The 14,071-nt window shown below is 41.4% G+C and overlaps 1 long non-coding RNA gene across 1 annotated transcript in view; it reads left to right on the forward strand.

The window, feature by feature from the left end:
* The first annotated feature begins 1,535 nt into the window (after positions 1–1,535).
* LOC141559589 (uncharacterized) overlaps positions 1,536–14,071 on the forward strand; it is a 51,852-nt gene continuing 39,316 nt past the window's right edge. Inside the window, exon 1 of the long non-coding RNA XR_012487505.1 lies at positions 1,536–1,864. This is a non-coding gene — a long non-coding RNA (uncharacterized LOC141559589). The remainder of the gene's footprint in view (positions 1,865–14,071) is intronic.

Genomic DNA, 14,071 nt, shown 5'->3' on the forward strand with positions numbered 1-14,071 from the left:
GAAACAGGGAGGAAAAGGACAAGGCAAGAGGATTGAGGAAGATAAAAGAGAGAATGGAAGCAAAAGCTGATAGAGTTCTGGAACCAAGTTTCCCATGTGTATAAATAATCTGTTCTACTGGATTGTTGCCAGGGGGCACAAGGTGGCCCCTCCTCAAGCAGATCTAAGCCCCTAAAACTGACTAGTTTTGAACCTTTCAATATTTCCAGCAGTATCCAATGGCACTCAAAAGATGGGAGCTGGTTTGCTTTTGTCTTTGCACCTCTAACACTTAGCATAATAATGTTTTAAATAATAGTAAGCACACATGTGCTTACTAAATATGGAATGAATGAGTAAAGAAATGAATGACAGCCAACTTAGTCCAGCCATACTATTAAATGCTTACATATCTTAGAAAGACAATCTGAGCTGTGGAAAGAGCTCTAGACTATACAGCAGAATCTTAGGTTCTGATACCACTCATGTCATTTTTCTCTCCCCCACCAATTGTAAGCTCTTTGAGGACAGACTTGTTTCCTCTTTGTCTTGTATCCTCAGGAAGTATTTAATTGATTGTCACTAACTGGTTCTCTGGACCTCTCCATGTCTTCACTAAGGGATTTCTAAGGTTCCTAATAACTCCATGATTTTTTTATTGTTTCCTGAGTAACTGTCCTGTTTTCCCCATTAAGTTGTAAGCTTCATAAAGGTAGGTGCTGTGTGTTCTCATTCTTTTGGTTCTCTCTGCAATGAGCTTGACAAAAGTCTCAAGAATTCTCCCAAACAGAGGCAACCTGAATTTTACCTCTAGTCATTTCCATTATTATCAGTTGAAGTGTATCGTGAAGGAAAAGCTTCCTTTTTAAGTGTTCACCAAGATGGTGATAACCTCATGTCCATGCTATGTGAGTGAGAAAGGGTCTCCATGTGGTGGAGAGAGAAGAGAAGACTCAGAGCATACATAATAAATATCTTTTGGCATGTGAAGGATTATCATATAGAAGAGGGATTAGCTTTTTTCTCCTTGGTCTCAGAAGACAGCCAGGAACAGTGGGTAGAAATTGAGGTGGGGGAGGGGAAGAAAGGAAGAAGAAGAAAGGGAGAGGGAGAGAGAGAAAGAGACAGAGACAGAGAGAGACAGAGTGGGGGAGAAACAGAGAGAGAGAGAGAGAGACAGAGAGACAGAGACACACAGAGAGAGACACACACACACACAGACAGAGACAGAGACAGAGAAACAGAGAGAAAAAAAGAGAGAGACAGAGACACACACATACAAAGACAGAGAGAGACAAAGGAGGGAGGGGGAAAAGGAGAGAGTGCACACTACCAAATCATTATGAGAGCTTTCCCACAATGGAATAGACTTGGAAGTATGTCACTGAAGGGACTTCAGGCGGAGACTAGATGGCCCTATATCGAGGGAGGGAGTAGAGATTTGTGTTCAGTTGTGTGGGAGGTTGAATCCAGCCCCCTCATGTTGGCCCCTGAGGTTTCTTCCAATGCTAAGATTCTATGATTCTGATTCTGTGACTAATCCCAATCTCCTTCCTCTGTAATAGGCACACCACATGCTTAGAATGCAAAGCTGCTTTAGTACAGGGTGAGAAAATCTCAAGGTTTAAAGTATAGAAAGCAGAAATGAAAATTTAGTTGTACATAGCTTTGTTACTTAGTTACTTGATAACATGAAATGGTGGTGAGGATGATAATGTATTTTTTCCCTTCAAGTCCAAAATGAACTTTTCCTCTTTCCATGCTAAGTTGAGATCAGAGTTCTTGGATGTGGCCTTGCAAGGGAAGGTTTACTAGCTAATGTTGTAGAGATTTTGGTACCTTTCTATACCTTGTTCTAGAGTTTCCAGCTTCTTCCTCTATCATGGTAAGTAAAAGAAATCTTTAATCTGGAACAATTTGGCAGGGCTGGGAGGAAGGAGAACTATATCAGTGATTTTTAGCCAGGTAAAAAAAGGGGAAGACAGGTATTTGTGGCTATATAATCTGTTAGGAGTGATCCTCATCTCACCTGTCACTAGCTGTGCATCCCCAAGCCAAGATCAAGAGGACTGGACAAAGTGGGAAGAGCCATTTCCCAAAGTTCTTCATTGATCTGTTCTGTTTATTCTGTTTATGCATAGAACCCCCTCTTCTTCCAGGTACAAGCTAAACTGCTTTCCCACTAGTTGCTTTTCTCTCTTCCTGCCCCTTTCAAATGTAATTCTTCCTAAATCATAACTGATCCTTTGCCTAAGTTATCCCAACTGTCTGGGAGGGCTCCCTTCTACTCTACTGCCATTCTCTGGAGAAAGTGTCTAGTTAGGTATCAAGAGGAGGATTTCACTATGACATTAGCAGTGTGAAGCTGCCTCTTATGCCCTTGCCTCTTGTATCGGAGAATGGAGCTGGCAGGGTTCTAAAGTGCAGTGAGGGGTTGGGGTGGTGGTGGGCACCAGGGAGCACGCACATGTGTCTGGGAGCGGGTGTCAGACCCAGTTACTGTGACATAGGATATTTATAACACCATGGAGGCCAAAGTGCCACATCCTATTAGGCAGATGCTCTGAGTGCTCAGGGTCACCCACCCCAGCTGGATGGGTCTGGCAAAAGGTCCCAGCTGCCCTGTCTCCTCCCAACTGTGCTTCCTTATTATAGCCAGGCTGTGGGGCATCAAAGCTTGGTTCATCCTCCCATGGGAGGAAGCACTACTCAGGGACAAGTGGGTCCAGTTGGGAGGTAAAAGGTCTAGGTCCCTTAGTTCCACTGGGAAATCCCCCAACAGGCTTTTCCTAGATACCCTTATTTCTCCTTCATTTACCCTTCTGGTTCTGTGTGTTTGTATTATGAATGGGGGAGAAGAAGGGGGAAGGAATCCCAGGCAACAGAACAGATTTGAGTGGCTGTATCAACCAAAACCAGTGCACAGTGGGACTGAGCCCAAGCTAGTGAAGGACATAAGGACCTTGCCAAATTGAAGAGGATGACCCTCTGGTTCTGTCTAGGAGGTTGGGCTGAAGCTGCTTCTGTCCACTTATTCTCCATTGAGAGAATGATTACATTTCTTTTTTCTGTCTATATCCGTGTGTGTGTGTGTGTGTGTGTGTGTGTGTGTGTGTGTGTGTGTGTGTGAGAGAGAGAGAGAGAGAGAGAGAGAGAGAGAGAGAGAGAGAGAGAGAGAGAAGAGACAGAGACAGAGACTGACAGACAGAAACAGAGACAGAGAGAGAGTGGTAGAGAGAAATACAGACACACACACACACACACACACACACACACACACACACACACACACAGAATTAGTTATCCCTGGGCAGCTATTTCCATAGGAACATATGGCATTTAGGTCTGAAGGGTTTCTTAGATATGGTAAGAATCACAGAGGACAAGTCCCAGATTTGACAGATGAGGAAACTGAGTTCTGGAGTTGCTGGGTGAATTGGTGAAGATCACAGAGGGAGTAAGTAGCAGAACCAGAATTACAGCCTTTGGGCCTTTGATTTCAAAACATCACACTTCCTTTCAAATAGCCCCTAGTATTCAGGATGTGACTCCTTTCTGTGGAGAGTCCCAGTAGGCAGTTCTGAGAAATGTGTCTGGATGGATCCAGGAAGAAAGAATCTTTGAATCTCAGTGTCCTCAGAATTCTCAGAGTTCATCTAGCACTTGCGTAGGAATCCTCCCAAGGATGTCCCTGACAAGGTCATCCAGACTTGGACTGAGGACCTCTTTGACCTCCGGCCAAGGAGGCCTCACTGTTGGATAGCCAATTGTTAGGAAGTTTTTCCTTTCAGGGAGCCTGATTGACTTCTTGCAAATTCTGCTGATTACCTCTGGGTCCCAGAAATCTCTGGTATCTCCTGGGATCAGTTTGGCGGAGATTCTTGGCACAGTGATGTCGGCCAAACTAACCAGAGGCTTCTTTCTTGTCTTGGCCCTCTTCCCCAGTCCTGAAGATTCCCTTTTAGTACAGAGGATGCTTTGGGAGAATCTGTCATTTCCACCCCTGGAGAGCCTCTTGGCTGGGCATATTAGATCCTTTCCTAATTGTCCTGATACACCCTCCTTTTTTGAACCAAGGACTCTGTATTCATAAAACCCTCTTGCTGGGTTTGGGGAGGGAGTTGTAGCCCCTTATTAGAGTGGGGGCAAATTAAGGCCCAGAAAAGCTGACGGATTTGCTAGAAAGTAGTAGAGCCATTCTACCATTTTATTTTCCTCTCTTCTTTCTCTTTCACTTCTCATCTATCCTCTCTGTCCCTCCACATGGAGCAGACAAACCCATAACAGAAAAATAAAATTTTCTTAAGGGCAAACTATATGTAAAATGGGGGGACAAGAAAGAATCTAAAAGTGAAGAAATAATACCTAAAAGGGATTCAGGAATTCACTGGCACGGTTAATCCCTTCACCAATGTGGCACATGGCTGCTTTTTGGGTGTGGCACAGTGGACAGTGTTGAATTGGGAGTTAGGAACATGTGGATTTGATTTCTGCCTCAGACACGTATTAGCTGTAAGATCCTAAACAAGTCATCGATGTTTCTAAACCTCGTCTTCTTTATCTTTAAAATGAAGATATTAACATTAAAATTAAAAAAAAAACAAACAAACGATTTTTTGGAGTCAATTGCAGTTAAATGACTTTACAGGGTCACACAACTAGTGTCTGAGATTGGATTTGAACTCAGCTCCTTCTGATCCCAGGTGGGCTCTTTATTATCTGGCTGTCCCATTATTAATAGTATTTATTTAACAAGGTTGTTGGGAAGGTCAAATGAGATAGTATACAGGAAATATTTAGCAAATCCTTTAGTTCTCTATGGCTGTGAACTATTTTTATGAGTATTGATATTGTGGTTGCTATTATTTGCCTCAGTAAGCCTTTTTTTTTTGTGAGAGATTTCCATGTCTTTTCCTTGGCTCTCCTTTTTCATTCTGTCTTCTGGCTTCTCTGGATTTTTCCATGATTCAGCTTAAATCCCACCTCCTGTAGAAAGTCTTTCTGGGTCCTCTTTAATGTTAATTTCTTACTTTTGCCATTACCCCCACTTGATCCTATATGGATCATGTTTGGACATAATTGTTATGGGTTGTCTCTCCCATTAGAATATAAGCTCCTTGAGGGCAGGGATTGTTTTTACCTTTGTTTATATCTCTAGTGTCTAGTACGGAACCTGGCACATATTAAGGGTTTAATAAATACCTCTTGACTGACTGAAAAATCCATTACGCTGCAGTTAGTGAGGTGAAAAAACTCTCTGAACTGTCCCAGGCCAGTCTTTAGAGCACAGACATGGAGGCTGTTACAGTCGCCAGACTGGTTACTTTCACTTCTCCTTCATTCACCCATCTGGTTCTTTGTGTTTATGCTGCCTAGGGGGAGTGAAAGGAGAAGGAATCCCAGACAGTGGAGTAAATTTGAGTGGTGTTATCAGCCAAAAAACAAACCCCAAAAACCCAAAACCCAGTGCAGGGAGGGAGGAAGAGAGGAACTGAACTGAGCTACTGAAGAAGCGAGAAGAATGTGGACCATTCAGTCTAGCCCTGAAACACCCAGATGAAGAAACAGGGAGGGCCTTAAGGAAGGCAGGAATTCTAAAAATAGCTTCCATAGGTTAAAAAGCACTTCCACATACATGGTCTTTTTTGAGTCTCACAACTTTGTGATATAAGCAAAAAGGGAACTATCACCTTTATTTTACAGATGAGGAAATTGAGACCCAGAGAAAATTGTTCTGGGTAAAACTATTAAAAAAAATGGTAGAGACAGGACTTGACCTCAGATTTTTGAAAAAACAAAACAGATTGTTATTTTATTTATTTTTTTGTTATCTTTTCAGCTCTGGTGGCTCTGAGCCAGAATCTCAGACTTCTTTAACTAGGAGCAATTGGAACATTCTTTTTGTCATATGATTATGGATACCTTGTCTTTCTTCTTTTGTATTATTTGACCAGTTGGTTATCTATTGGGGAATGGCTCTTGTTCATATTTATTATGTAGTTTCTTTATGTATTTTAGAGATTAGATGTAATTTAGAGATTAGAGATTGGAGAAATTTGCTGCAAAGATTTTCCTCAGGTAACTATTTTCCTTCTAGTTCTAATTGCATTAAGTTTATCTGAGCAGAAAATTTTCTATTTTATACAATCTTCTGTGATCCTTTGTTGGCCTAACCTCAGATCTGATGAGTCCCAGTCCAGACTAAGGCAGAGTTAACCAGGGCAAGCTTCCTGGAGGAGGTAGTTTCTGAGCATATAATGTTCCACATTTGAGACTGAAGTAGGAAGGGTCTAATTGCTTATTCCCCCTCCCCCAATGTTTTACCCACAAAGTTCACACCTCCCCTTTTTAATCAGTATCTTTGCCCTCTTATTAGCAACCAAGCTGTGAAATGCCCTTGTTAAACATAGCAAACAGTCTTTTATTATCTTTTGCTATTCTAATCAGCAGCAAGAAGTTAGGGATGGGGGGTGGGGAGGAAAGGTGTAGAAGGGGGAATGGAACCAAAAGGATACTAGGGGATCGAGAGGACAAGTGGAGGCTCAGGCCAACTCATCTGTGAGACACTTAGAGGTCAATGCTTCCTAATTGCCCCAGGCCCAGAGAACAGGAGCAGGGAGCAGGGAGGCAGAAAATCTCTGGCAACGGTTCTCAGCCAGCTCTGCAAAGGGAGGGCATGGGGGCACTGCCAGCAATACCTGAGGCCGCTATGAGAACATATTTGCTTCAGCCTAGAACATGAGGGCTTGTGTATGTCATATGCGGAGGAGGCTACACTTGAGGAAGCTAAGTTGTGTGTGAAGGACGGTTCAGGACTTCCATGGGACTATACAAACCTGTCAGGCTTAGGTTTTAGGTGTCCCTGCATTAGTCAAGCATGCTTACATTTGTCTTTGGGATAGACTGGGGAAGAAATGTCAGACAGGGCTATAAGGGGTTGACAAATTTAAACCAAAGAGTCAGGGGTCACCGTCCATGTTTCTATTACCCCCAACTTCCTGAACCCTAACCATCTCTGGATACCAAAGAGCTGATCGCACCATGTTCCTTCTTTACCTCAGCAGGGAATTGGGTCAAGAGAAAAATGAAGAGTCTGAAGTTGGAGAACTTGGGTTTAAATCCTCCTGGGATTCTATTGTCTATGTGACCCTGGCAAGCAGTTTACTTTAAAGAGTCTCAATTTCTTCATCCCTCTGTAATAAGGATAATCAGGAGTTCCCCTGTAGTCAGTGGAGGTCCTTCCCAGGGACCATGCATGGGGATGGCCGTGGGTCCTGGTTCCTCCTGGTGAGTTCCTTGCTAACAGCCCCACCTGATCTTGGTTAGTCCCCATGGACCCCCAAAGAGAGCTATTTGGAAGAGAGAGGCCACTGAGCAGCAAGAGCTGCTCATTCAGCAGGCTTAGAGAAACAACATGACATGTGCTTGTAGCTGCCATGGCTGTTGCTAGTGAGAAGGGGAAAGGAGAACTGAGAATCCTAAAGTGGACCAGCCTGGGACTTTTGGTATTTAATGTACATTATTAGCAAGGGGTTTATCTTGGGGGCCAGAGGGCAGGCCTATGGTCTTGCCCATACAAGGGATTTCCCCTCTCAAGCCCCCATCTATTACCAGATCAAGGGGAATTACCCTTATTAGAAAACAGTGAGTTTGTTAATTTCTAAACTCACTTCTGCTTTCTGGAGCCTCTGAATCTTGAGAAACGGAGCCTTTTCCTATCTGCTCTTTACTCACCTCAGTAAAGAACCGTCCTTTTTCCCTTCTGTCCCATCTGGAGAGGGACTGGCATTCTTGTCCAGGGCTCCAGCCCCCAGAAGGGACTCAGATGTCTTGCAAAGCTTCCCTCCCTTCCTGCCCTATTCTCCATTCCTTTGCGTCTTTAGCTGCTGCCCATGAAGTCCCTTGCTTCATAGAGAGCTGAGGGAGAGTGGAGACTGAACCTAGCTCTGATGAGCTCTGCTGGCCACATTCTCCTAGACCTCAGCAGCTCCAAACTAGGTCAGGGCTGATGAGCCCTGAGTGCTCCGACCATCACTCTGAGAAGGCGAGCTGCTGTGATTGGGACTTTGGGCAGTGAGAGGGAAGGAGGCATCATACACACACTCACCCCCCCAAGTGAGGGTGCTGAGATGGATTCTTTGTGGTAAGTTAATTCCACTTTCCATCCACCTCCCATTCTTGAGGTGGAAGATGGCATTTGAAAATGCAATCATACAAGCTGCAGAGGTACCAAGCCAAACCTGTTTATTATTTTTATAAAGCTGGTAATGTGGAGGTCAGTTCTCTCCAAGCCAAGAAAAAAGAGTATTCAGGGGCTCAGGTCACAGGGGATCTCTTCTTCCTCTTTTACGCCTAAGAAAAATGCAATCATTTGGGGTTTTCCTCAATTGAGATATAGTTGCAAGCTTAATCAGCCTCAGAGCTGACCCCCCCTAACTTTCCTGTCTCCCTCCATTGCCCAGAAAGAGTTATGTCATCTCCTCTCTGAAGCTAATTGAATATGAGGTAGGGGCTTCCCAGAGCAGCATCAGAACAGACCACAAAGTGGAGGAAAAGAGGCTCCAATCCAGCCAGTAAAATGGCTGCCAACAGGTGGAGGGATTCTACTCCCCTTTGGGGCACTGGGGTATTTTCCCCGTGTCCTGGGGGAACTACTTTCTGTACTCTTGTAACAAAGGTGACAGAGGGGGTAAGAAGAGTAGGGGCCTGAAACCCTGACTGATCAGTGGCTCACAAGAGGGGAGATTATATGTCTGTCTGTCTGTCTATCTATCTCTATCTCTGTATTCACATTGTTTTTTTGGTGGAAAGGAACCTATACCCTTACTTGGGGTTTGGAGCCCTGGATGAGCATTCTGTACTCCCTGAAGTTTGTGGGGACAGTTTTCCTGATGGGGTGAGGACTGATTATAGAGAGGAAGGAGCTGATTAGGAAAGATAGAGATCTTCAAGGCTGACATTAAGGATGAAATCAACAAGTTCTGGGGATAGGTTTATCCCTATCTTTCCTGTAATCTGTGAATAAGAGTAATACAGCATCCCATAGTTGTCTTTCATTTCTCTTAATTGTCTTATTTTAGCCCATCTAATCCCCTAATTTCTTCTTCTTCTTCCTTTTTTTTTCCTTTTTTCTTTTTTTTTTTTCTGATCAATCTGATCAAGGTTAAGTGACTTGCTTGGGGTTACACAGCTAGTAAGTGTCAAGTGTCTGAAGCTGGATTTGAATTCATGTCCTCCTGACTCTAAAGTCAATGCTCTATTCACTGAGTCACCTAGCTATCCCTCCTTTTTATTACATTTTTCTTATTCACTATGTAACCTCTACCCTGAAATGATCACAATTTATCCTCTATTTTGGTTATTTGTGACCTCTTCCCAGATTGTAAACTATTTGAAGGTAGGGACCTCCATTGGAATATTGATCTTTAGTTCCTTCCATACCTGATTCAATGTCTTGCATGCAGTAGGTATTTAATAATTGTTCATGTAATTTGATTGCTTGTCAGCCCTCTCAGGTTGACCGGGATAAATTTGGTGTTGACTGAGAGGGGAAGGTAATGGAGCACTGAGTGATAAAGGGCTAGATTTGAGATACAGGTCCCCTTCTTCTCTCCACCACATTCTGCCCCTACCTCATACCTATTATTCACCCTTCCCCCATTCTTCATACCTCCCCTATTCTCTACCCCTTCCCATGTCTAATTCTCAGTACAAAGTGTCTAGGGCCATCGAGTCAGTCAGCCTCAGCTGACTCTGGTCCCCTCCAGCCCAAGCCACAGAGTGACTTGCCATGTTCAATGAGCCTTTCTTTGCAATGAGGCAGAAACAGCAGGTGGTGGCTTAGAGGGCATTTTTCCCCCCACCCCCACCCCCACCTCAGGTCAAGAGAAGGATTGAACTGCAGAAAGAAGTTTTGTGCAAGGCAGGGAGAGGAGGGACACAGAAGGAAGACTGAGGAAAGATCACTCTTCTGGGTCCATAGACCTAGAGATGGTCATGTAGCATACATGGAGGCTGATTAGAGTCAGAGATCATGGTCTTAGAGAAAGTGGGGAGAGTTGAGTAACCAAAGAGGGATGAGTGGTAAAAGAAAAGACTGTGAGTAAGGTACTGGATTAATGAATATTTATTTTCATTATATATTAATTAATATTTTGACATTAATTATTGCTATTAATTAATATTTTACTAATATTAATTAATAATACAATGAACAATGAACATAAAAATGTTTATTAGACATCTCCTACATGCAAATCTCTTTGCTAAGCAATGGGTATAAAGTTACAGTAGTCAAGCTAGTTACATGGTGATATAGTTAAGGGAGTAGCGGGGACAACTCATCCTTTCCCTTTCATCCTCCTACCTCCATCACCAGTGATTCTACTCTCTGGCCTCCTCCAACCCCCAACTTCCCCTTTTCTTTCTCAACTACCATGATGTCTGTCTTTCTGTCCAATCTTCCCCACCTTCCACCCACACTACATGTCTCAAGGGGGAATGGGTTGATAAAGTGAAAGCTTTGGGAACTATGATCTCTTTCTGGATTTCATTGAGAAAGAAAGATCTGTATCATCTTAGGGTGAGGAGCACATTTTTCCAGCATTTCCTCAAATGTTGTTATTGGGATAACATTTTGCCTATTTTCCCTTAGTTATACCTCTGGGCAGAGATATGGCAATTTCTTATATTGGCTACTTGTAAAAATAGAAGATAATTCTAAAGCTATTTTTAATTTAACATTTGAACTCATTACCAATAAGATTCTATTAAACTAGTACATGGAACATCTTTCTACAATGTTTAATAATTGTGCAATTTTGTTGTAGTGAGCATACTTTTAGAAATTATTCTTATTCTACTGTCTTTTATGTTCAGCAATTGGATTCAATGCACTTTTATTAATTAAATAGATCTTTTGCTGATGTTGTGTGTACTACAAAGCTTATATAAATAATACCCCTGCTTTCATGAAGGCTATGGTCTAACAGGGAGATAAGATGCCACACAGATAATTATGATACACAATATTACATGGCCAGTGATTTAGAGAGATGCAAAACTAAATTTCATGTGAGAACCAGGGAGGAATGTAATCACCAATAGAGGAAATCAGAGAAGACTTTTTAAAGAGGAAGACATTTGAGAAAAGCTTTAAAGGGTAGATAGGACTAACAGACATAGATAAGGAGGGATCCCATGTGTTGTGAGAAAATATATAGAGGATCAAAGATTCAAACCTAGAAGGGACCATGTCATCAAGTTCAATCTCCTTCATTTTACAGATTAGAGACAGCTTGAGAGAAGTTAAATGATTTATCCAGGGTCCAAGGCAGGATTCAAAATCAGGGTCTTTTTTTAAACTCTAAGAGAGCATGGAGCATGTAGTAGGGATAGAATAATTCAATGTGGATGAATTCTAGATTATTTGGACAATAGGACTGGACAAGATTGGAAAGGTATAGTTATAGCAGATTGTGGAAGGCCTTGAATTACAGATAGAATTTGAATCCAGCTCAGGAAACAATAGGAGAGCCACTGAAGATTTTTAAATAAAGGCATGACAGTGTTCTATAGTGTTTGAAGGATGAATGAGACAGAAGAAAGATTGGAAACAGAGCCAGGATGACTTGTTAGGGGACTAACAGAATAGATGATGAAGTAGGGTCTATTCTTGGATGGGGGCAGTGAGAATAGAGGAAATGACACATCTGGAGAGATTGAAAAGGTAAAATTGACAGGTCAGCAGGATTTGTCAACTGACAGGTCTTATGTGATGTGAGTGGGCTGTTGCTGGGAAGGGAGATGAGAGGATTTTTATCTGGAGGGAGATGGGATGTCTACAGAAGATTTGGAGGAGAATGAGGTTGGCATTTAGGTAGCAATCTAGGTGTTGTTCCTAATTGTCACAACGCAAGAACTATGAAGAGAACTTTCCTATAGTTCTCTCTGCTCAAAATACAAATAATGAATAATTAGGCCCTTTCATTCTCTATTGAAAATGAAACAGTGACTGTTATTTGGATATTAATCAGGGAAAGTCTACTATGTAAGATTACTCCCCAGAGAGAATATCCAATAATCCAAAACAACTGAGTCCTGTTGTAACATGGAAACCACTTCTAGAGTCACAGAAGAACAACAATAAAAAATTATGGAGGTGGAAAGGACCTCACTCTTCTACCTTCTTCAGATGGGGAAACTGTAGTTGAAAGAGAAAGAGAAAGTGATTTGTCAGCACTCAGGGGTCTGGTGACAGCTGCATCCTGGTCTCAGCTTTCCCTATTATTGATTGTGTGACCATAGGCATGAGTGAGTTATGGAACTTCTGTATTGTGACTTAGTTTCCTTTCACCAGAAGTGAAGGTATTGGATTAGATGACCTACTCCAGTGCTTATCCTTACCTTTTTTGAATAAACTTTAGTGAGAATCTGCTGTTCTGATTGAACAATTTTTGGTGTGGTTTGCAATTTCATGAGGCGCTGGCCCAGCTAAGCTCACTTCACTTCCAATTTAATTTATTCTCTGCACTGCTCTCCTTCCTCAGCAACAAAACATGATTATCCTTTTTCCTGATTTAGATCTCATTCATTTCCTCACCTCACACATACTTTGTAGTTCCCTTCTAAGTTTTGTCTTCCCTTATTAGAATATAAGTTTTTTGTGAGTGAAGGCTGTGTTATTATTTTTTTTATATTTATACCTCCAAAACTTAACATGGTGCTGGAACATAGTAAACAATTAATAAGTGTTCTGTTTGAAAAAAGAAAATGGTAAATATTGGAGGGGGTGTGTGAAAATTGGGATACTAATACATTGTTGGTGGAGTTGTGAACTGATCCAACCATTCTGGAGAGCAATTTGAAACTGTGAATATCAAAGGACTATCAAACTGTGAATATCCTTTGATTCAGCAATATCACCACTAGGACTGTATCCCAAAAAGATCATAAAAAGGGAAAAGGACCCACATGTACAAAAAGATTTATAGCTACCTTTTTTGTTTGTTTGTTTGTTTGTTGTTGTTGTTGTTGTGGCAAAGAATTGAAAATCAAAAGGATTCCCATCAATTGGAGGAATGGCTGAACCAATTGTGGTATATGAATGTAATGGAATATTATTGTTCTGTAAGAAAGGCTGACTTCAGAAAAGTATGGAAAGACTTACATGAACTGATACTGAGTGAAATGAGCAGAATCAGGAGAATATTGTACATAGCAAGAATGTACGATAATCAACTGTGGTAGGTTTGGCTTTTCTCAGCAATGCAGTGATCCAAGACAATTCACAAGTCTTTTGGAATATGACTTCTTTGCAAGTCCAGAGAAAGAATTATGAAAACTGAATACAGATAGAAGCATACTATTTTCACTTAAATTTTTTTTTCTTTCTTGCAGTTTTTCCTGTTTATTCTGATTCTTCTTTCACAATATGGGTAATATGGAAATATGTTTAACATGATTGTATATATATATATATATATATATATATATATAGCTGTATCAGATATTTTCTTGGGGAGGAGGAAAGGGAAGAGAGAAATGGAGAAAAAATTTGAAGCTCAAAATCTTAAAAAAAGAATGTTGAAAACTATCTTTACATGTAATTGGAAAAGATAAAATACTATCAATATATTATTAATTATAAACAGAGAAATAAAAGCTCTATCTAGCTAGTTTGCCCAGTGAATAGAGAGCTGTTGTTATTTAGTCAATCAGTTGGGTTCAACTCTTTGTGATTCTATTTTGGGTTTTCTTGGCAAAGATACTGAAGTGGTTTGCCATTTCCTTCTCTAGCTCATTTTTACAAATGAGGAAACTGAGACAAGCAGGGTTAAGCTACTTGACCAGGATCACAAGCTAGTGATTGTCTGAGTCTAGATTTGAACTCAGGGCATATGACTCTAGAGCCAGCCTAGAGGGCTGAGTCAGGAAAACCTAAATTTTAAATCCTGCTTCAAGCACTTCCTAACTATATCTCTCAACTTCTTTCTGCTTTGGTTTCAACTGTAAAATAGGGAGAATAATAGAACCTAATTTATAGGTTGTTGTGAGGATCAAATAAGATTTTTATAAAATGTATAATGTATGC

This window comes from Sminthopsis crassicaudata, chromosome 3, assembly GCF_048593235.1.
Source record: "Sminthopsis crassicaudata isolate SCR6 chromosome 3, ASM4859323v1, whole genome shotgun sequence".
In the NCBI taxonomy this organism is placed as follows: Eukaryota; Metazoa; Chordata; class Mammalia; order Dasyuromorphia; family Dasyuridae; genus Sminthopsis; species Sminthopsis crassicaudata.